Source organism: Ictidomys tridecemlineatus, chromosome 15 (genome assembly GCF_052094955.1).
Source record: "Ictidomys tridecemlineatus isolate mIctTri1 chromosome 15, mIctTri1.hap1, whole genome shotgun sequence".
Classification (NCBI taxonomy): domain Eukaryota; kingdom Metazoa; phylum Chordata; class Mammalia; order Rodentia; family Sciuridae; genus Ictidomys; species Ictidomys tridecemlineatus.
The window spans coordinates 34,670,023-34,691,573 of NC_135491.1; positions in this window are offsets into that span (position 1 = coordinate 34,670,023).

Here is a 21,551-nt window from a genome sequence, read left to right on the forward strand (position 1 = left end):
TCATATGTACAGTACACTTACTTGGTCACATAAGGTGTTCTTAAACAGAGATGATGGCAACACTGTGCCTACGAACAGTCAGTGAGAGGAGGCAAGGGAAGGATATTTACCCTCCTATCATTTGTTTTCCATTGATAAAAATCTGACCACATGGAGAATTAACTCCTCTGCATTTCCAGATTGCGTTATCTGGCCCATCAGCAGTTATTTGGGATGTCAGGTCCCATACCCCTTGGAAGTGGCAGGCGTAGCCAGAAACTCTAGATGCATAACTGGTTAGCCATGCTACATAGCACCAAAGAGAGGGGCTATCTCCTAGGTGAGTGGGACCCAGGAAATGGAACCACATGGACCCAAACTGAGTCAGTGGCTCTGGTGGCCTTAGAGTGGTATCTAGCTATGAGTGGTCTCTCAGAAAAGGAAAGACACAATGTGGCTGAGGTGGACAAGCAGGTGAGGGTCTCAGAGATTTGGTTACCAAGAGAATCAGAAGAGGCATAGAAAAAGTGTTCTCTGAAAGCTCCCTTATTCAATATTTTTTGGTATCTAATAGGTACCAGGCCAGCTAGACTCTGAGACTACACAAGGAAGAAATAAAACCCATTAAGTCATGGCCACTTCCCAAAGACACAACCCTGTAGATGCAACAGATACATAAGCAAACACTGCAATATAAACTGATAAGGATTATGTAGATGCTGACACAAGGTAGGGTGGAGGCATAATGAAGATGCATGAGAGAGAATGCTGCTGCTCCAGGAGATGGGAAAAGTGCCAAAGAGCTATGCAGATATTAGCATTTGTTAATATCCTTCTCAAGTGTGCCACTGAAAATGGAATGCCACACGGGGCTGCTTCACAAAGTGGTAGATTTCCTGTCCCTGAGATGTCTGCATACCTGGTGGCCAACCTAATATGCCTTAGGACAAATACATTCAGTGATTTGGACCTCCAGATCCAGATAGTTCAGTTTGTGAGAAACTATCATTAAATATCTACCTCTGAGGATCCCATTTAAGCTGACAGTTTTATTTCAGTTTTGCTAAGACCACACCCTAAACCCCATCCACTTACATTGTAAACATAGGTCATCAGTCACTAAGAAGGCAGCGTGAGAGTGTGAAAGACTGCCTAACTGCCTCTACTAGGAGAAACAGTTCATATCAGCAACAGTCAACTGGAAAACAAAATAGAAAATAAGGTATCAAGTCAGGCACCTTTGCACTTGCCTGTAATCCCAGCAGCTAGGGAGGCTGATACAGAAAGATCATGAGTTCATAGCCAGCCTCAGCAAAAGCGAGGTGATAAGCAATTCAGTGAGACCCTGTCTCTAAATAAAATACAAAATAGGGCTGAGGATGTGGCTCAGAGGTCAAGTGACCCTGAGTTCAAATAAAGGTATTGTCCAAGTACAACGAAAACATAAAGATATAAAAATTTTTTTTAAAAATTAAAACAATTAAAAAGTATCAAAGAAGATATGAAAAAGTAAAGAATTATACCATATTGTTAGGTAGGACAACTTAGTGCAAAAAAATGACAATTATTACTAAATTAATCTATAAATTCAATACAATTCCAATAAAATTTTATTTTTTTAACATGTAAATATTTTATAACTTATTCACATATATTTCCCCATAAAAATAAGTTGCACTTAATTGCTTAAAAATATTTGTCTAGCACTACATTTTAATTTTGTACGACAATCATTGTATCACCTGCTGCTAAAGAATTTACAGAAAGCATATATTTAAAATATTATTCCAGGATTTGATCTCGGGAAGATGGCCGCTACGTACAGGGGTTGCTGAAGTGTTGAGCGTGGGGCTCTGAGCAGCGGCTTTAATCGAGATTTTAAGCAGCGTGTTAGAACTCCTTTCACCATTAATCTGTAGTGGATCACCTTGCCAAGCAGCAGAAAAAACAAGGAGATCGAAAGAGAGACGCTTTTCTGCTCAGAGCCGCGGGTGCTCTGCGCCCATCTGCTGCCTCTTTCTCTTCGCTACTGGCAGAGGAGCTGAATACGTAATCATCAGCGGATTTGACTTCTTCCCTTCCCTTCTATTATCTCTCCTCCCAAGCATCCAATAAATTTATAAGAATAAACAATAACTCAGCAGTCAAACAGAACAAGAAGTAACATGAGCATAAAAAAGCAAGGAAGAAAAGGAGTACAAACAATGAAGGACAGCCTAAATATTCAGGAGGACTTAGAGTCAGCAGAAAAATGGCCATATAAAGAACTCAAGGAACACCTTAGACAGATGGAAAAGAATCTTAAAGATCACATTGAAAGTGAATTACAGAAACAGATAAAAGAAGAAGTTAAGCATCTTTATCAGGAAATAGAGATTATTAAAAAAAATCAAAATGTAATTCTGGAAATGAAGGAAACGGTAAACCAAATTAAAAACTCTATTGAGAGTATCACCAACAGAGTGGAACAAGTAGAAGCCAGAACGTCAGATAATGAAGACAAAATATATCATCTTGAAAGGAGTCTAGCCAACTCAGATAGGCTGGTAAAAAATCACGAGAAAAACATCCAAGAGATTTGGGATAATATAAAAAAACCAAATTTGAGAGTCATCGGGATAGAAGAAGGCACAGAGATTAATACCAAGGGAATGAGTAACCTGCTGAATGAAATAATTACAGAAAACTTTCCAGAAATAAAAAAGGAAACAGATATACAAATTGTAGATGCATACAGGACACCGAGCACACAAAATCACAGTAGACCAACTCCAAGACACATTGTTATGAAGATATCCAACATACAGAACAAAGAGAAAATATTAAAAGCTACAAGAGAAAAGAGGCAGATTACATTTAGGGGTAAACCAATAAGGTTAACAACGGATTTTTCATCACAGACGCTAAAAGCGAGAAGATCCTGGAACAACGTATTTCAAACACTGAAAGACAATGGTTGCCAACCAAGAATTTTGTATCCAGCAAAATTAAGCTTCAGGTACGACAACGAAATAAAAATCTTTCAGGATAAACAAAAACTAAAAGAATTCGTAGCCAGAAAACCAGCATTGCAAAGCGTCTTGAGCAAAACATTACATGAGGAAGAAATGAAAAACAATAACCAAAACCATCAGTGGGAAGTGCCTCTATAAAGCCAGAGGGCGGGGGAAAGCTAAGCTAGGAGAAACAAACTAAAAGAAGATAAATAATCAAACATGACTGGAAGTACAAACCATACATCAATAGTAACTCTAAACGTTAATGGCTTAAACTCTCCAATAAAGCGACATAGGCTGGTAACATGGATTAAAAAAACAAACCCAACAATATGCTGCCTCCAGGAGACGCATCTGATTGGAAAAGACATACACAGGCTGAAGGTGAAAGGTTGGGAAAAAATATACCACGCACACGGACCTCGCAAGCAGGCAGGTGTGGCCATCCTCATATCGAATAAAATCGACTTCAAGACTAAATTAATCAAAAGGGATAAGGAAGGGCATTATATACTGTTAAAAGGAACCATTCACCAACAAGACATAACAATCATCAATATTTATGCACCAAATAATGGGGCTGTGATGTTCATGAAAGAAATTCTCATCAAGTTCAAGAATCAAATAGACCACAATACAATAATTATGGGTGACTTCAACACACCTCTCTCACCATTGGACAGATCTTCCAAACAAAAGTTGAATAAAGAAACTATAGAACTCAATATCACAATCAACAACCTAGACTTAACTGACATATATAGAATATATCATCCAACATCAAGTGGCTATACTTTTTTTTCAACAGCACATGGATCCTTCTCAAAAATAGACCATATATTATGTCATAGGGCAACCCTCAGTAAATATACAGGGGTGGAGATAATACCATGCATTTTATCTGATCATAATGCAATGAAAATGGAAATCAATGATAAAAGAAGGAAGGAAAAATCCTACATCACATGGAAAATGAACAATATGTTACTGAATGATCAATGGGTTACAGAAGACATAAAGAAGGAAATTAAAAAATTCTTAGAGATAAATGAAAACACAGACACAACATATCGGAATCTATGGGACACAATGAAAGCAGTTTTAAGAGGGAAATTCATCGCCTGGAGGTCATACCTCAAAAAAAGGAAAAACCAACAAATAAATGAGCTCACACTCCATCTCAAAGCCCTAGAAAAGGAAGAGCAAAACAACAGCAAATGTAGCAGAAGGCAAGAAATAATTAAAATCAGAGCGGAAATCAATGAAATTGAAACAAAAGAAACTATTGAAAAAATTAACAAAACTAAAAGTTGGTTCTTTGAAAAAATAAATAAGATTGACAGACCCCTAGCCATGCTAACGAAGAGAAGAAGAGAGAGAACTCAAATTACTAACATACGGGATGAAAAAGGCAATATTACAACAGACACAACAGAAATACAGAAGACAATTAGAAATTATTTTGAAAACCTATATTCCAATAAAATAGAGGATAGTGAAGACATCGATAAATTCCTTAAGTCATATGATTTGCCCAGACTGAGTCAGGAGGATACCCACAACTTAAACAGACCAATATCAATAGATGAAATAGAAGAAGCAATCAAAAGACTTCCAACCAAGAAAAGCCCAGGACCGGATGGGTATACAGCGGAGTTTTACAAAACCTTTAAAGAAGAATTAATACCAATACTTTTCAAGTTATTTCAGGAAATAGAAAAAGAGGGAGCTCTGCCAAATTCATTCTATGAGGCCAACATCACCCTGATTCCGAAACCAGACAAAGACACCTCAAAGAAAGAAAACTACAGACCAATATCCCTGATGAACTTAGATGCAAAAATCCTCAATAAAATTCTGGCGAATCGGATACAAAGGCACATCAAAAAAATTGTACACCATGATCAAGTAGGATTCATCCCTGGGATGCAAGGATGGTTCAATATACGGAAATCAATAAATGTTATTCACCACATCAATCGACTTAAAGATAAGAACCATATGATCATCTCAATAGACGCAGAAAAAGCTTTCGACAAAGTACAGCATCCCTTTATGTTCAAAACACTAGAAAAACTAGGGATAACAGGATCTTACCTCGACATTGTAAAAGCTATTTATGCCAAGCCTCAGGCTAGCATCATTCTGAATGGAGAAAAATTAGAGGCATTCCCCCTAAAATCTGGAACAAGACAGGGATGCCCTCTATCACCACTTCTATTCAATATAGTTCTCGAAACACTGGCCAGAGCAATTAGACAGACGAAAGAAATTAAAGGCATAAAAATAGGAAAAGAAGAACTTAAATTATCACTTTTTGCGGACGACATGATTCTATACCTAGAAGAACCAAAAGAGTCCACAAAAAAACTACTAGAACTAATAAATGAATTCAGCAAAGTAGCAGGATATAAAATTAACACGCATAAATCAAAGGCATTTCTGTATATCAGCGACAAAACTTCTGAAATGGAAATGAGGAAAAACACTCCATTCACAATATCCTCAAAGAAAATAAAATACTTGGGAATCAACCTAACAAAAGAGGTGAAAGATCTATACAATGAAAACTACAAAACCCTAAAGAGAGAAGTAGAAGAAGATCTTAGAAGATGGAAAAATATACCCTGTTCATGGATAGGCAGAACTAACATCATCAAAATGGCGATATTACCAAAAGTTCTCTATAGGTTTAATGCAATCCCAATCAAAATCCCAACGGCATTTCTTGTAGAAATAGATAAAGCAACCAGGAAATTCATATGGAAAAATAAAAGGCCCAGAATAGCAAAAGCAATTCTAAGCAGGAAGTGTGAATCAGGCGGTATAGCGATACCAGATTTCAAACTATATTACAGAGCAATAGTAACAAAGACAGCATGGTACTGGTACCAAAACAGACGGGTGGACCAATGGTACAGAATAGAGGACACAGAGACTAATCCACAAAGCTACAACTATCTTATATTTGATAAAGGAGCTAAAAGCATGCAATGGAGGAAGGATAGCATCTTCAACAAATGGTGCTGGGAAAACTGGAAATCCATTTGCAACAAAATGAATCTGAATCTCCTCCTCTCGCCATGCACAAAAGTTAACTCAAAGTGGATCAAGGAACTAGATATCAAAACAGAGACTCTGCGCCTGATAGAGGAAAAAGTTGGCTCCGATCTACATATTGTGGGGTCGGGTTCCAAATTCCTTAACAGGACACCTATAGCACAAGAGTTAATAACAAGAATCAACAAATGGGACTTACTTAAACTGAAAAGTTTTTTCTCAGCAAGAGAAACAATAAGAGAGGTAAATAGGGAGCCTACATCATGGGAACAAATTTTTACTCCTCACACTTCAGATAGAGCCCTAATATCCAGAGTATACAAAGAACTCAAAAAATTAAACAATAAGAAAACAAATAACCCAATCAACAAATGGGCCAAAGACCTAAATAGACACTTCTCAGAGGAGGACATACAATCAATCAACAAATATATGAAAAAATGTTCACCTTCTCTAGCAGTTAGAGAAATGCAAATCAAAACCACCCTAAGATACCATCTCACTCCAGTAAGATTGGCAGCCATTATGAACTCAAACAACAACAAGTGCTGGCGAGGATGTGGGGAAAAGGGTACTCTTGTACATTGCTGGTGGGACTGCAAACTAGTGCAGCAAATTTGGAAAGCAGTATGGAGATTCCTGGGAAAGCTGGGAATGGAACCACCATTTGACCCAGCTATTGCCCTTCTTGGACTATTCCCTGAAGACCTTAAAAGAGCTTATTACAGGGATACTGCCACATCGATGTTCATAGCGGCACAATTCACAATTGCTAGACTGTGGAACCAACCCAGATGCCCTTCAATAGATGAATGGATAAAAAAAATGTGGCATTTATACACCATGGAATATTACGCAGCACTAAAAAATGACAAAATCATGGATTTTGCAGGGAAATGGATGGCACTAGAGCAGATTATACTTAGTGAAGCTAGCCAATCCCTAAAAAACAAATACCAAATGTCTTCTTTGATATAATGAGAATAACCAGGATCAGAGCAGGGAGGAAGAGCAGGAAGGAAAGATCAACATTAAACAGATACAATAGGTGGGAGGGAAAGGGAGAGAAAAGAGAAATTGCATGGTAATGGAGGGAGATGCTCATTGTTATACTAAAGCACTCATAAGAGGTTTCGAGGGGAATGGGTAAATAAACAAGGAGAGAAGTGAAATACAGTAGATGGGGTAGAGAGACAAGATGGGAGGGGAGGGGGGGGATAGTAGAGGATAGGAAAGGAAGCAGAATACAACAGATACTAATAGGGCATTATGTAAAAATGTGGATATGTAACAGATGTGATTCTGCAATCTGTATTTGGGGTAAAAATGGGAGTTCATAACCAATTTGAATCTAATGTATGAAACATGATATGTCAATAGCTTTGTAATGTTTTGAACAACCAATAAAAAAAAAATAAAGAGAAAAAAAATAAAAAAAATAAAAATAAAAAAAAAAATAAAATAAAATATTATTCCAAACAACTATTTAGCTAAATACTTCAGCAATTATCAAGCAGATATCTCCTTTAACTGTAGGTTTAACTTTATCAACATTGCCAATCTACCAAAGAACTATAATTTTGCTCTCCTTTTGGATTTGTTTATACCTGCAACTTCATTAATTTTAGTAAATATTCTGAATAAAAAAGACATTTTAAGTTAAGTCACACATCTACTGCTATAACTTGTCAAACTTATAAATGCCTTTCAAGTAAGGTCTTGCTTTGACTTTAGATTAATGGCTTTAAAGTAGGTTAAATATTAAATGTCCTTATTAAATATTTAAATGTGTATTTATAATAAAAATATTTAAGATTCCTTAAATGTTAAATGCTATTTTATCTCAAAATTTTTGAGCTGGAAGGGACTAGGAAGATCATGTAATTCAATGTCCTTATATTTAGCTGCTTGCTAAAGCTGAATTCTTGATCTTTTAAAGGTCAGATAACCTAGACTAGAGCCCAGTTTCCCAATTTATCAGTTTAGTGTTCTTTTGATTAATCCACGTAGATAGTTACTGTTTTAGTCAGTTTTTTTTGCTGCTGTAACTAAAAGACTTGACCAGCACAATTGCAGAGGAGGGAAAGTTTATTTGGGGGCTCATCGTTTCAGAGGTCTCTGTCCGGCAGGCTCCATTCCTCAGGGCTCAAGGTGAGGCAGGACTTCATGGCAAAAGAGTGTGGCAGAGGGAAGCAGCTCATGTGAAGCAGCTCAGAAAGCAGAGAGAGCTCCAATAAGATTTTTTACAAGAACATTTTTAAGGGATTTGATAAATATAACATTTATATGGAAGAAAAATGATGCATGCATAGCAAAATAAATTTTGAGAGCAAAGAGGAGATATTCATTCTATGATATTAAGATTTACTACAAGTCAAATATTTTTATAAAGCTAATAATAGTGACACAGAAACAAAGAAAGAGACCAATGGAACAAACTAGAAAGCTATAGTGCTCGCTTCGGCAGCACATATACAAACTAGAAAGCTATAAAAATGATATAAAATAAGAATACATCACAAACCAGGGAGAAAAAGGTGGGACATTGTCTAAGGGTTGTTGTGGTAACCCGCTGACTATGAAAAGCCAATTTCCTGCCTCAGACTATACATCAGATAAATCCCAAATACGTTAGGGTCCCCAGGGTGAAAAAGTAAAATTACTAAAATAATGAAAGAAAATGTAGGGAGCATCTTTGTCTCATTAGAATAGAAAAGGACTTCTGAAATAAGATCTAAAAATCATAAAACATATACAAATGTGGTGGATTTGATTACCTCAGCAAAATTATGTTAAACTAAAAAGTCCACAGGCAAAGTTGATGGGGGCAAAAGGGAAGATCTTTCTTCATCTAAACAAAGAGATTGCTATCTACACAATAATAAGAACACTACAAATAAAGGAATGCAATAGAAAAATAAACAGAGAACATGAATAGATAAGTCACAGAAAGATAGGCTGATCATATGATTTATGAGCCAAACCAGTACACCTTAAGAAAGAGGCACTTGGAATGATCTGCAGGGCAACAGGTAAAACCTGGACTGTCCCAGGCAAACTAAGGCATAACAATTCCAGATAGAAGAAGAAACTGTAATTACGTATATAACAGATGAAGAAGTACTTAACCTTACTAGTAATAATGCAATTAAATAAATACAAATTAAAATAACAAGATACCATTTTATACCTATCAAACCTGCAAAACTTAGAAAGCCATGTAATACCAGGTATTGGCTAAGATAGGTTCCACAGGTGATATTCAGTGAGGTGGTCTTTCTAGCAAACACACAGAGGATTTAGTGGATTTATACTATATGATGGAGTAACCTTACTCTTGGATATACACCCCAGGAAACTTACACCAAAGACCACATGTGGAGATGTGTGAGGAAGTCCATTTGCAGTCCTGTGATAATAGATGGTTAGAGGCAACCCAGGTGTCTATCACTAAGGGACGGATAAGGGGGAAAAAAAGTGATCGGTCCATATCTCGCATCAGCTATTATAAAATGAAACAATGACCTGGATGCATACACAGCAGCGCACATCTCAAAATCATAATGTTTGGAACAATCAGCAGAGAATGAGATTTGTAACACAAGACCATTTGTGCAATTAAAAGGACATGCAAAATAAAACAATGTGTGTGTTTTCAAGGAGAGAAACACATGCTAGGTCATACATAAAATACATTACAGTCATTGCCTTAAAAGGGTGGGGAAGTATGAGAGTAGGGATTGGAAATAAAAGCATTAAATAAGAAAAAAGAAAAGGTTCTTTGACTTCAACTCTTCATAAACTAAAGAGTGTGATTAACTCAGCAAGCAAATTCTAAGTTAACCAACAGAAACAAAAGCCTATGCATCCCTACTGAGGATAGATTCAGAGTCTTGTTTTTAAATATGAAGTCCCTAGGTCACCACCAATTAATCTCCCTCTTCTTCAACCCTTTATTTTCTCTTTCACTATCAAAGCTCTTTGTCTGCAGAGGGGAAGAATTCACTCAATCTAGATTAAGACAAACATGACAGTTTGTGAAAGGCTTAGGGGTGATCCAGCTCACCAAACTCAAGGGCATGCCAAACATCAGGCAGGCTCACGAAGAACAGTGACAAGGGACGGAAGCCTATCAGGAACCTGAGCTATTCTCTGTGTCTCCCCAGAATCCAGAATCCAGAAGTCCCGTCTGCATAGTTGCCTTATTTGCTTCCTTCAGACTGGTTTGCTTTGCCTCTCTGAGCACTTTGGGTATATGTGTTTCTATTATGGCTTCTGTGTGTGTGTGTTCTCATTTCGAGGAACCACACAGGCATGACTTAAGTTTCTCAATCCCAAACCAACATGGGAAGGGGACAGATCTGGCTGGCCCAGTTTAGTCCAACCTTCTGTGATTAGGGACACAACATCACACAAAGCTACCCTGAGTTTATTCCTTTGAGCAATAAAGATGATGAGAAGTACTTAGGAAAGAGGCTACAGGCTGGGCAAAGACCTCACACCCAATAACAGGGAGCATGACAAGAATATTAAGTTCTGAGACTCCATTTGAGAAGGTAATGACAAGGAGGGGAAACAGGCATGAATACCATGTGACATGTTAATATGCTGAATGATTAATGTACATCATGTGATGTTACATGTTAAGGTATATCCACTGTATTTTTGGAGGATTTAATTCAAAAATTAGAGAATGTTAGAGTTTATTAAAACACAGAGTACATCTAATCTCAGCCCATCATTTTACAGATTAGGTAACTGGGGCTCAATGGGGCTTTAAAAAAAAATAGTACAAATTCAGGCAGTCAAGTAATAATGCAATTGGATCTTTAACTCCCAATTCAGGGTTTCCTGTCTAACCTTGATGCTACCCGAAAATTACCTTTTATCCAACACCCTTAATAGAATTCAAGTCTCCTGACCAGGAATTTAAATTGTGATAAATCTAAAAACGCCATCAAAATTATGCCTTGGTGTCTATGACATATTTAATGAGTCAATCGAGGGTATGACCCCCATCTGTTGGGCTTTAAAAAATTCAGCTAATGCTCTGGCTGAATCCCTAGAGGTAATTGCAATTCCCTATCTTCTAGTCTCTACAGAGTTTCTTCTGTGTAAATTTTCCTTCTCTTCTTTGATCATGTGCTTCCTTCCCATCCCACTGACTGAGGGAGCCCTAACTAACAGGTGTACCAGGTGCAATGTTAGAGTGGAAAGATCTGGGGAGTTACAATCTTAGAACTGGAAGAAGACTCAGAGGTGATCATTCAAGCCTCCCCAAATTTTACAGATGGGGCCCCACAAGAACTGAGACCCCAAAAGAAGGGATAAGAAACCCAAAGACACATAAAAAAAATCTATGTAAGCATAACAATAACACATTCTAGTGCTCTTCGTTGGCTTTTCCATGACTGGGCTTCAGCTGTTCTGATTTCTGGGAACAACTCACTTATCAGTAGTTGAGGACCCAAATGAGTGAAAGCAAAACCATGGGGTCCTGAGTTGTCACGGCTAACTCAAAAATTTAATATTTAAAAAAACTTACAAAGGAAGCTTGATGCTGTTTGTCCCCAACCATCTTCTTGAGACATGACTTGTTCAGGTTTTTCCAGTTCATTTGCAATCGCCAGTATCTGCATCTTTCCCCAGCTGCCCTATCCGCAGGCACCATCTCAACCACTAGGGCTGGGAGTTAAACCCAACTCTCAACAGCCCTCAATCAATGACAGACAGAAGGGGTGTGTATATACCTCATTCCTGCACCCCTTGGATGAGATTACTCAAAGCCTGCTTTGCACACCTGTTTTGGGGGTTACCTCTTATTTAAATCCTATCAATTACCCAACCAGCTTTCCTGTTCAGTTTCCCCACAATTGTCCACAAATGTCACCAGCCTAGTACACACCCTTTACTCGCTCTTTCCCTTCCCCCATCTCACTCTCTCTACTCCCCTGCAGGTGCTACCTACACCTCCCAAATTACTAGGTGTACTTGAACCCTTGTCTCGGGATGTGTTTCTAGGAAACTCAAACAAGGAAAGCATCATAGGAAACGTGAATTTTCTCTGGCCTTAAGAACAAAATACATTATCAAAGCAAACAGGTTGTGTTACATAATGAAGATATTTCTCACTCTCTGGGAAAGTTAAGTGAGGCCAGCCTCAGCAATTTTGTGAGGCCCTAAGCAACTTACTGAGGCCAGCTTCAGCAATTTTGTGAGGCCCTAAGCAACTCAGTGTGACTCTGTCTCAAAATTTTAAAAAGTTGGGGTGTGGGTGAGGCTGGTGATGTAGCTCAGTGATAAAACACCCCTGGGCTCAATCCTCAGTACCAAAAACAAAAACAAATACTTAGAGGAGGAAAAGTTTGTATGGAGCTATGGTTTCCAAGATCTCAGTTTATAGCTGGCCAACTCCATTGCTCTGGGCCCAGCATATCATGGGGGAAGAACCCATGGAGGAAAGTTGGTCAACTCACAGTGGGATCAGGAAGGAGAGATAGAGATACAGAGAGAGATACAGAGAGAGAGAGAGAGAGAGAGAGAGAGAGAGAGAGAGAGAGAGAGAGAGAGGGAGGGAGGGAGGGAGGGGGAGAGAGAGAGAGAGAAAGAGAGAGAGAGAGAAGGAAAGGAGCAAGAGGGAGGATACATCTTCTAGGGCATGCCCCAGTGGCCCACTTCTTCCAGTTATACCCCACTTACCTATAATTACCACCCAGTCCATTCAAACTAGGATGGACTGATTAGATTACATCTAATCATTTTACCTCTGAATATTCCTATGCTAACAGGAGGTTTGGGGGTCACCTCATATTTAAATCCTAACAGTTACCCATCACCTTTCCTGGGTGCCAGCCCTTACCAGGTTCCAGGAACTGAAACTCCCCTCATCTCTATTAATTCCCTACATTGGGCTGCCCATGAGCCCGGACCTCTGCCAAGTTCCCCTGTCTGGGTTCTCCCAGGTTCCCTGACTCGTCTAGCACAGCAGTTCTTATTCTGGAGTCTACAACCTGGACGGTGTGCAAAGACTGCCTCTTTCCCATTACTCTCTAACTCACTGATCATCACACTATGGACCACAGGCCAAACTTGGCTCATCACCACTTATATTTGCACCTAATAACAGACAGCATGACATGAGCTATGGATATTTTTTTTAGGGGGGGAACAGGTTGGGTGAGAGTGATTGGTCAGTACTAAAAAGGGGTATATATTCAAACTGATTGGTTTAAGCCCTGAGGTTACGTGCTGGACTGCACGGTTTCTGGGTTGTTAAGTAACTAGGTGGTCAGGGGAGATTTCTACACACATCTAATGGGCAGTTCCGAGAATTGTCTTAACTGCCACAGGAATTTCAGGTTCTGAGTGCAGCTTAGAAACTTTACAAAACCTGGTCTTTTATATTTCAATTTCAATTCCTTTATCCTTTCAGTATAATTGATATTACAAATATTGACCATGAAGTCACAATTTTTTCTGATAACTCTAACTGCAATATATTTAGTTGCACATATAGTTTTAATGCCACAATATATTACTATTGTTGCTTCATTCAGACAATACTCAGATTTATTTACATATTTGCCCTTTCAATTGCTTGAAGCAGTCTTTCTTCTCTGAGTTTCATCTTATATCTTTCTGACTATAGAAATGCCCCCCTTTGAAACTTTTATTTTTTTTATTTTTTTATTGGTTGTTCAAAACATTACAAAGCTCATGATATATCATCTTTCATACATTTGACTCAATTGGGTTATGAACTCTCATTTTTACCCCAAATACAAATTGCAAAATCCCATCGGTTACACACTCACATTTTTACATAATGGCATATTAGTGACTGTTGTATTCTGCTACCTTTCCTATCCCCTACTATCTCCCCTCCCCTCCCCTCCCATCATCCCTCTCTACCTCATCTGCTATTGTTCAATTCTCTCTCTTGTTCCCCCCCCTTTCCCCTCACATCCTCTTCTATGTAATTTTGTGTAACATTGAGGGTCTCCTACCATTTCCATATGCTTTCCCTTCTCTCTCCCTTTCCTCTCCCCCCACTTGTCTTTGTTTAATGTTAATCTTTTCCTCATGCTCTTCCTCCCTGTTCTGTTCTTAGTTGCTATCTTTATATCAAAGAAGACATTTGGCATTTGTTTTTTAAGGGTTGGCTAGCTTCGCTTAGTATAATCTGCTCTAATGCCATCCATTTCCCTGCAAATTCTATGATTTTGTCATTTTTTATTGCTGCGTAGTACTCCATTGGGTATAGATGCCACATTTTTTTTATCCATTCATCTATTGAAGGGCATCTAGGTTAGTTCCACAGTCTAGCTATTGTAAATTGTGCCGCTATGATCATTGATGTGGCAGTATCCCTATAGTCCGAGGAGGGTGATAGCTGGGTCAAATGGTGGATCCATTCCCAGCTTTCCCAGGTATCTCCATACTGCTTTCCAAATTGGCCTTACCAATTTGCAGTCCCACCAGCAGTGTACAAGTGTACCCTTTTCCCCACATCCTCACCAACACTTATTGTTGTTTGACTTCATAATGGCTGCCAATCTTACTGGAGTGAGATGGTATCTTAAGGAGGTTTTGATTTGCATTTCTCTGACTGCTAGAGATGGTGAGCATTTTTTCATGTACTTGTTGATTGGTTGTATGTCCTCCTCTGTGAAGTGTCTGTTCAGGTCCTTGGCCCATTTGTTGATTGGGTTATTTGTTATCTTATTGTTTAATTTTTTGAGTTCTTTGTATATTCTGGATATTAGGGCTCTATCTGAAGTGTGAGGGGTAAAAATTTATTCCCAGGATGTAGGCTCTCTATTTACCTCTCTTATTGTTTCTGAGAAAAACTTTTTAGTTTAAGTAAGTCCCATTTATTTATTCTTGTTATTAACACTTGGGCTATGGGCATCCTATTAAGGAATTTGGAGCCCGACCCCACAGTATGTAGATCATAGCCAACTTTTTCTTCTATCAGACGCAGTGTCTCTGATTTGATATCTAGCTCCTTGATCCATTTTGAGTTAACTTTTGTGCATGGAGAGAGAAAGGGATTCTGTTTCATTTTGTTGCATATGGATTTCCAGTTTTCCCAGCACCATTTGTTGAAGATGCTATCCTTCCTCCATTGCATGCTTTTAGCCCCTTTATCAAATATAAGAAAGTTGTAATTTTGTGGATTGGTTTCTGTGTCCTCTATTCTGTATCATTGGTCCACCTGCCTGTTTTGGTACCAGTACCATGCTGTTTTTGTTACTATTGCTTTGTAGTACAGTTTGAACTCTGGTATCGCTATACCTCCAGATTCACACTTCCTGCTTAGAATTGCTTTTGCTAATCTGGGTCTTTTGTTTTTCCATATGAATTTCATGATTGCTTTATCTATTTCTACAAGAAATGCCATTGGGATTTTAATTGGCATCACATTAAACCTGTAGAAAACTTTGGGTAGTATTGCCATTTTGATGATGTTAGTTCTGCCTATCCATGAACAGGGTACATTTTTCCATCTTCTAAGATCTTCTTCTATCTCTCTCTTTAGGGTTCTGTAGTTTTCATTGTATAAATCTTTCACTTCTTTTGTTAGGTTGATTCCCAAGTATTTTATTTTCTTTGAGGATATTGTGAATGGAGTGGTTTTCCTCATTTCCATTTCAGAAGTTTTGTTGCTGATATACAGGAATGCCTTTGATTTATGCATGTTGATTTTATATCCTGCCACTTTGCTGAATTCATTTAGTAACTCGCAGTTTCTTTGTAGACCCTTTTGGGTCTGTTAAATATATTATCATGTCATCCACAAATAGCGATAATTTAAGTTCTTCTTTTCCTATTTTTATGCCTTTAATTTCTTTTGTCTGTCTAATTGCTCTGGCTAGTATTTCAAGAACTAAATTGAATAGAAGTGGTGATAGAGGACATCCCTGTCTTGTTCCAGATTTTAGAGGGAATGCCTTCAGTTTTTCTTCATTTAGGATGATGCTAGCCTGAGGTTTAGCATATAAAGCTTTTACAATGTTGAGGTAAGTTCCTGTTATCCCTAGTTTTTCTAGTGTTTTGAACATAAAGGGATGCTGTATTTTGTCAAATGCTTTTTCTGCATCTAACGAGATGATCATATGGTTCTTGTATTTAAGTCTATTGATGTGGTGAATAGTATTTATTGATTTCCATATATTGAACCAGCCTTGCATCCCAGGGATGAATCCTACTTGATCATGGTGTACAATTTATTTGATATGCTTTTGTATTCAATTCGCCAGGATATTATTGAGAATTTTTGCATCCAAGTTCATTAGAGATATTGGTCTGTAGTTTTCTTTCTTTGAAGTGTCTTTGTCTGGTTTCGGGATCAGGGTGATGTTTGCCTCATAGAATGAATTTGGAAGAGCTCCTTCTTTTTCTATTTCTTGAAATAGCTTGAAAAGTATTGGTATTAATTCTTCTTTGAAGGTTTTGTAAAACTCCGCTGTATACCCATCCAGTCCAGGGCTCTTTTTGGTTGGTAGTCTTTTGATGGATTCTTCAATTTCTTCCTTTGTTATTGGTCTGTTTAAATTGTGTGTATCTACCTGACTCAATCTGGGCAGATCATATGATTTAAGAAATTTATCGATATCTTCACTATCTTCTATTTTATTGGAATATAGGGTTCCAAAATACTTTCTAATTATCTTCTGTATTTCTGTAGTGTCTGTTGTGATATTGCCTTTTTCATCTCATATGTTAGTAATTTGAGTTCTCTCTCTTCTTCTCTTCGTTAGCATGGCTAAGGGCCTGTCGATCTTATTTATTTTTTCAAAAAAACAACTTTTAGTTTTTTCAATTTTTTCAATGTTTTTTTTGTTTCAATTTTGTTGATTTCTGCTCTAATTTTAATTATTTCTTGTCTTATACTACATTTGCTGTTGTTTTGCTCTTCCTTTTCTAGGTTTTTGAGGTGTAGTGTGAGTTCATTTATTTGTTGTTTTTTTCTTTTTTTGAGGAAAGTACTTCAAGAAATGAATTTCCCTCTTAAAACTGCTTTCATTGTGTCCCATAGATTCCAGTATGTTGTGTCTGTATTGTCATTTGTCTCTATGAATTTTTTTTATCTCCTCCTTTATGTCTTCTGTAACCCATTGATCATTCAGTAACATATTTTCCATGTGATGGAAATGATTTTCCATGTGATGTAGGATTTTTCCTTCCTTCTTTTATCATTGATTTCCAGTTTCATTTCATTATGATCAGATATGATGCATGGTATTATCTCCATGCCTTTATATTTACTAAGAGTTGCCCTATGGCATAATATATGGTTTATCTTTGAGTAGGATCCATGTGCTGCTGAGAAGAATGTGTATCCACTTGATGGTTGATACATTCTATATATGTCGGTTAAGTCTAGGTTATTGATTGTGCTATTGAGTTCAATAGTTTCTTTATTCAGCTTTTGTCTAGAGGATCTGTCTAATGGTGAGAGTGGTGGGTTGAAGTCATCCATAATTATTGTGTTGTAGTCTATTTGACTCTAGAACTTGAGGAGAGTTTGTTTTATGAACGTTGCAGCTCCATTGTTTGGTGCATACAAATTGATAATTGTTATGTCTTGTTGGTGGATGGTTCCTTTAACAGTATATAGTGTCCTTCTTCATCCCTTTTGATTAACTTAAGTTTGAAGTTGATTTTATTTGATATGAGTATGGCCACTCCTGCTTGCTTCCGAGGGCCATGTGAGTGATATGATTTTTCCCAACCTTTTACCTTCAGCCTGTGTATGTCTTTTCCTATCATATGAGTCTCCTGAAGGCAGCATATTGTTGGATTTGTTTTTTGATCCAGGTTACTAGCATATGTCTCTTGATTGGTGAGTTTAGGCCATTAACATTTAAGGTTACAATTGAAATATGATTTGTACTTCCAGTCATATTTATTTATTTATTTATTTTAGTTTGGCTAGTTTTTACTTTTTGGTTATTTTCCTCCCCTTTACTGAGATACCTCCTGCTGTTAGTTTTGGGTACTATTTTTCAATTCCTCTTCTTGTAGTATTTTGCTCAAAATGCTTTGCAGTTCTGGTTTTCTGGCTGCGAATTCTTTTAGCTTTTGTTTATCGTGAAAGATTTTAATTTCATTGTCAAATCTGAGGCTTAATTTTGCTGGATACAGTATTCTTGGTTGGAATCCATTATTTTTCAGTGTTTGAAATACATTGTTCCAGGATCTTCTCGTTTTCAAAGTCTGTGATGAAAAATCAGCCGTTAACCTAATTGGTTTACCCCTGAATGTAATCTGCCTCCTTTCTCTTGTAGCTTTTAATATTCTCTCCTTGTTCTGTATGTTGGCTATCTTCATAATTATATGTCTTGGAGTTGGTCTATTACAGTTTTGAATGTTTGGGGTCCTGTAGGCTTCCAGGATTTGGGAATCCACTCCATCTTTCATCTCTGGGAAGTTTTCTAGAATTATTTCATTTAATAGGTTGTCCATTCCTTTGGTTTGATTCTCTATGCCTTCTTCTATCCCAATGACTCTCAAATTTGGTTTTTTTATGACATCCCATATCTCTTGAATAGATTGCTCATGGGATTTAAGCATCTTTTCTGTGTTGACTATATTCTTTTCAAGTTGATAAACTTTGTCTTCATTGTCTGATGTTCTGACTTCTACTTGATCTAGTCTCTTTGTAATATTCTCCTTTGAGTTTTTAATTTGGTTTGTAGTTTCCTGCATTTCTAGGATTACTGTTTGATTTTTTTTAAGATCTCTATCTCCTGGTAAAGCTCGTTCTTTGCCATTTGAATTTGTTTGTTTAATTCATTTTCAAAATATACTTTTATTGCTTGGACTTGCTGTCTCATGTCTTCTCTAATATTCCTTTCCATCTGAGTTAGGTATACTTTGAGTTCTTTCCCTATCCCTGTTTCTGATGCTTCTAGGTCCTCCTGTAGATTTAAGTTGTCCTGCATTGTTTGTACTCCTTTTTCCCTTGTTTTTTCATGATGTTCACGCTACTTTCCAGCTCTATTTGATTGCTGTGTTTCTGCTCTCTTCTATAAATTTGTTTTGGTTTTTTATATCTCTGTTGTCTCTCCTTTGTGTTGGTAGACTATGCTTGCTAAAGTGGATTCCACTGGGAAGGAATTCCGACGGCTGAGCTCCAGTGACGTCACCTCTCTGCTATGCGGGGGCCCCAGGCTCCTTACTGGGGTGTCTGAATGGAGAGGTGGGACTGGATTGTCTCTGGTTGGTTTCAGCTCCTGGAAGCCGGCGGCCGAGCGGTCTCCAGCCGCCCAGTCGCCCTGGCAGCCGGTGGACGATTGGTCGCCAGTGGGCAGGCGGTTTCCAGCCGCCCAGTTGCGCAGGCAGTGGGCGGATGATCGGTTGCCAGTGGGCGTGCAGTCTTCAGCCGCCTAGTAGCACGGGCAGCAGGCTGGCTGTCGCCAGCGAGCAGGCGATCTCTAGCCGCCCAGTCGCTGGGGCAATGGGCCGGCTGTCGCAGGTGGGCAGGCGGTTCCCAGCTGCTCAGTTGCGTGGGCAGCCGGAAGGCAATTGGTCGCCGGCGGGTGTGCGGTCTCCAGCCGCCCAGTCACAGCGGCAACGGGCCGGCTGTCGCTGGTGGGCGGGAGATCTCTGGCCGCCTAGTCTTGTGGTCGGTCGCCGGCGGGCAGGCAGTCTCCAGCTGCCCAGTCCCGCGGGCAGCCGGCTATCGGTCGCCTGCGGGCATGTGGTCTCTAGCCACTCAGTCGCAGGGGCAATGGGCCGGCTGTTGCTGGTGGGTGGGCAATCTCTAGCTGTCCAGTCGCACAGTCGGTCGCCAGCCCAGGGGGGACTCCAACCACCCAGTCGCACGGGCCTGGCCTCTAGTCCCCTGGTTTCTCCTGCTAGACCAGATTTCCCCTGAGTGATGCCTCTCGGCAGTTCAAACTGTACTCTGGGCCTGCCGTTTGTTGGGCATGGAGAGTGGCTATTGAGAACCCCCCACTGCACTCTATTGTTTTGATTTTTTCCGCTTTCCCCTACCCCTGCGCTGGCAATACAGGTTTCGTTTTCCCCGCTGATGGGACGGGGAGTTGAAGGTCGGGTGTTTCTAGTTTTAGTCGGGTGTTTTTTTAGTTTTGTCTTTATGCAGGCTAGCTCTGATAATCCCTCCCCCGGAGAGCCTAGGAGAGATTTTATGCGAATTCCCCGCTGTATGGGAGATGAGCTGAGTAACACGCACCTGTTTTATTGTTGCAATCTGTCGGAGAGTGGCGGTGGTTACTTCAGCTCTCCAAGATCAGCTATGGATATTTTTTACATTTTTAAAAAGGTTAGAAAGCACAAGCAAAGAAGAAGAATATTTCATTTCTTGTAAAAATTATATGAAATTCAAATTTTCCTGTCCATAAATAAAAGTTTCATTGGGACACAGCCATGTCCATTCATTTAAATATTATCTGTATTTCATGCTCTATGCACAGAGTTGAATAGTTGCCGACAGAGACCACATGGCTCACAAAGCCTAAAGTGTTTACTATCAGACCTTTAGAGGAATCAATGCTTACTGACCTTCGCCATAACTAAAAGTTAGTATTTTCTTTGAATTATGAACAAAGTCAATAAGCCATAGAGGTTATTCACAGTACCTATAACTGTTTTACCAATAGAATTCACACATATGTTTATATTACAATTGTTATATATCTTGAAGAGTCATTTATATTTATCATTATTTCAAAATTAGAGTAATCATTACACCTACCATTTAATCTTTCCATTTAAAAGCATTAAAAAGTTAACACAGGAGCTGGGGGAGCGGTTAGTGATAGTGTATGTTTAACATTTGCAAGGCCCTGGGTTCAACCCTCAGCACCCAATGATAAATAAATAAAATAAATATAAATTATTACATCACATATTTGAGGACTTTCAAAATATTTTTATAACTGTATTTCAATGTAATTGGAATCATATGTATTTTTGTTTAGGAGGATGAGCAGGAGGATCATTTGAGTCCAAGAGTTTGAGGCCAGCCTGAGCAACATAGGAAGACCCCATTAAAAAAAAAAACATATATATATATATATATATATATATATATACACACACACACACACACACACACACACACTCACACACAATTCTAAGAGGTCCATAGTTCCCAACAAGCTCACAAAAGTTCCATTGTACAAAAAGGGTAAAAATCCCAGTTCCAAAAAAAATAAAACCCATTTTCCAGGGTTTCAATTCCCTACCCAGCTCTGGCCAGTTCTCTTGTACAAAGAGCTGGAGCCACCTCCCTGCAGGCCTAGGAATGAAGAGAGTTATGCTTTAGCTCTGAGGTGTCACTCCAAAGCTCATGTGTGAGACAATGCAAGAAAGTTCAGAGGTGAAATGATTGAGTTATGAGAGCCTAAACCAAGTCAGAGCATTAATTCACTGATAGGAATTAAATGAATAGTGACTGAAGGCAGACAGGGTGCAGTTGGAGGAGATAGGTACTGGGGGCATGACTGTGGGGTATATATTTTGTGCCTGGTGAGCAGAGCTCTC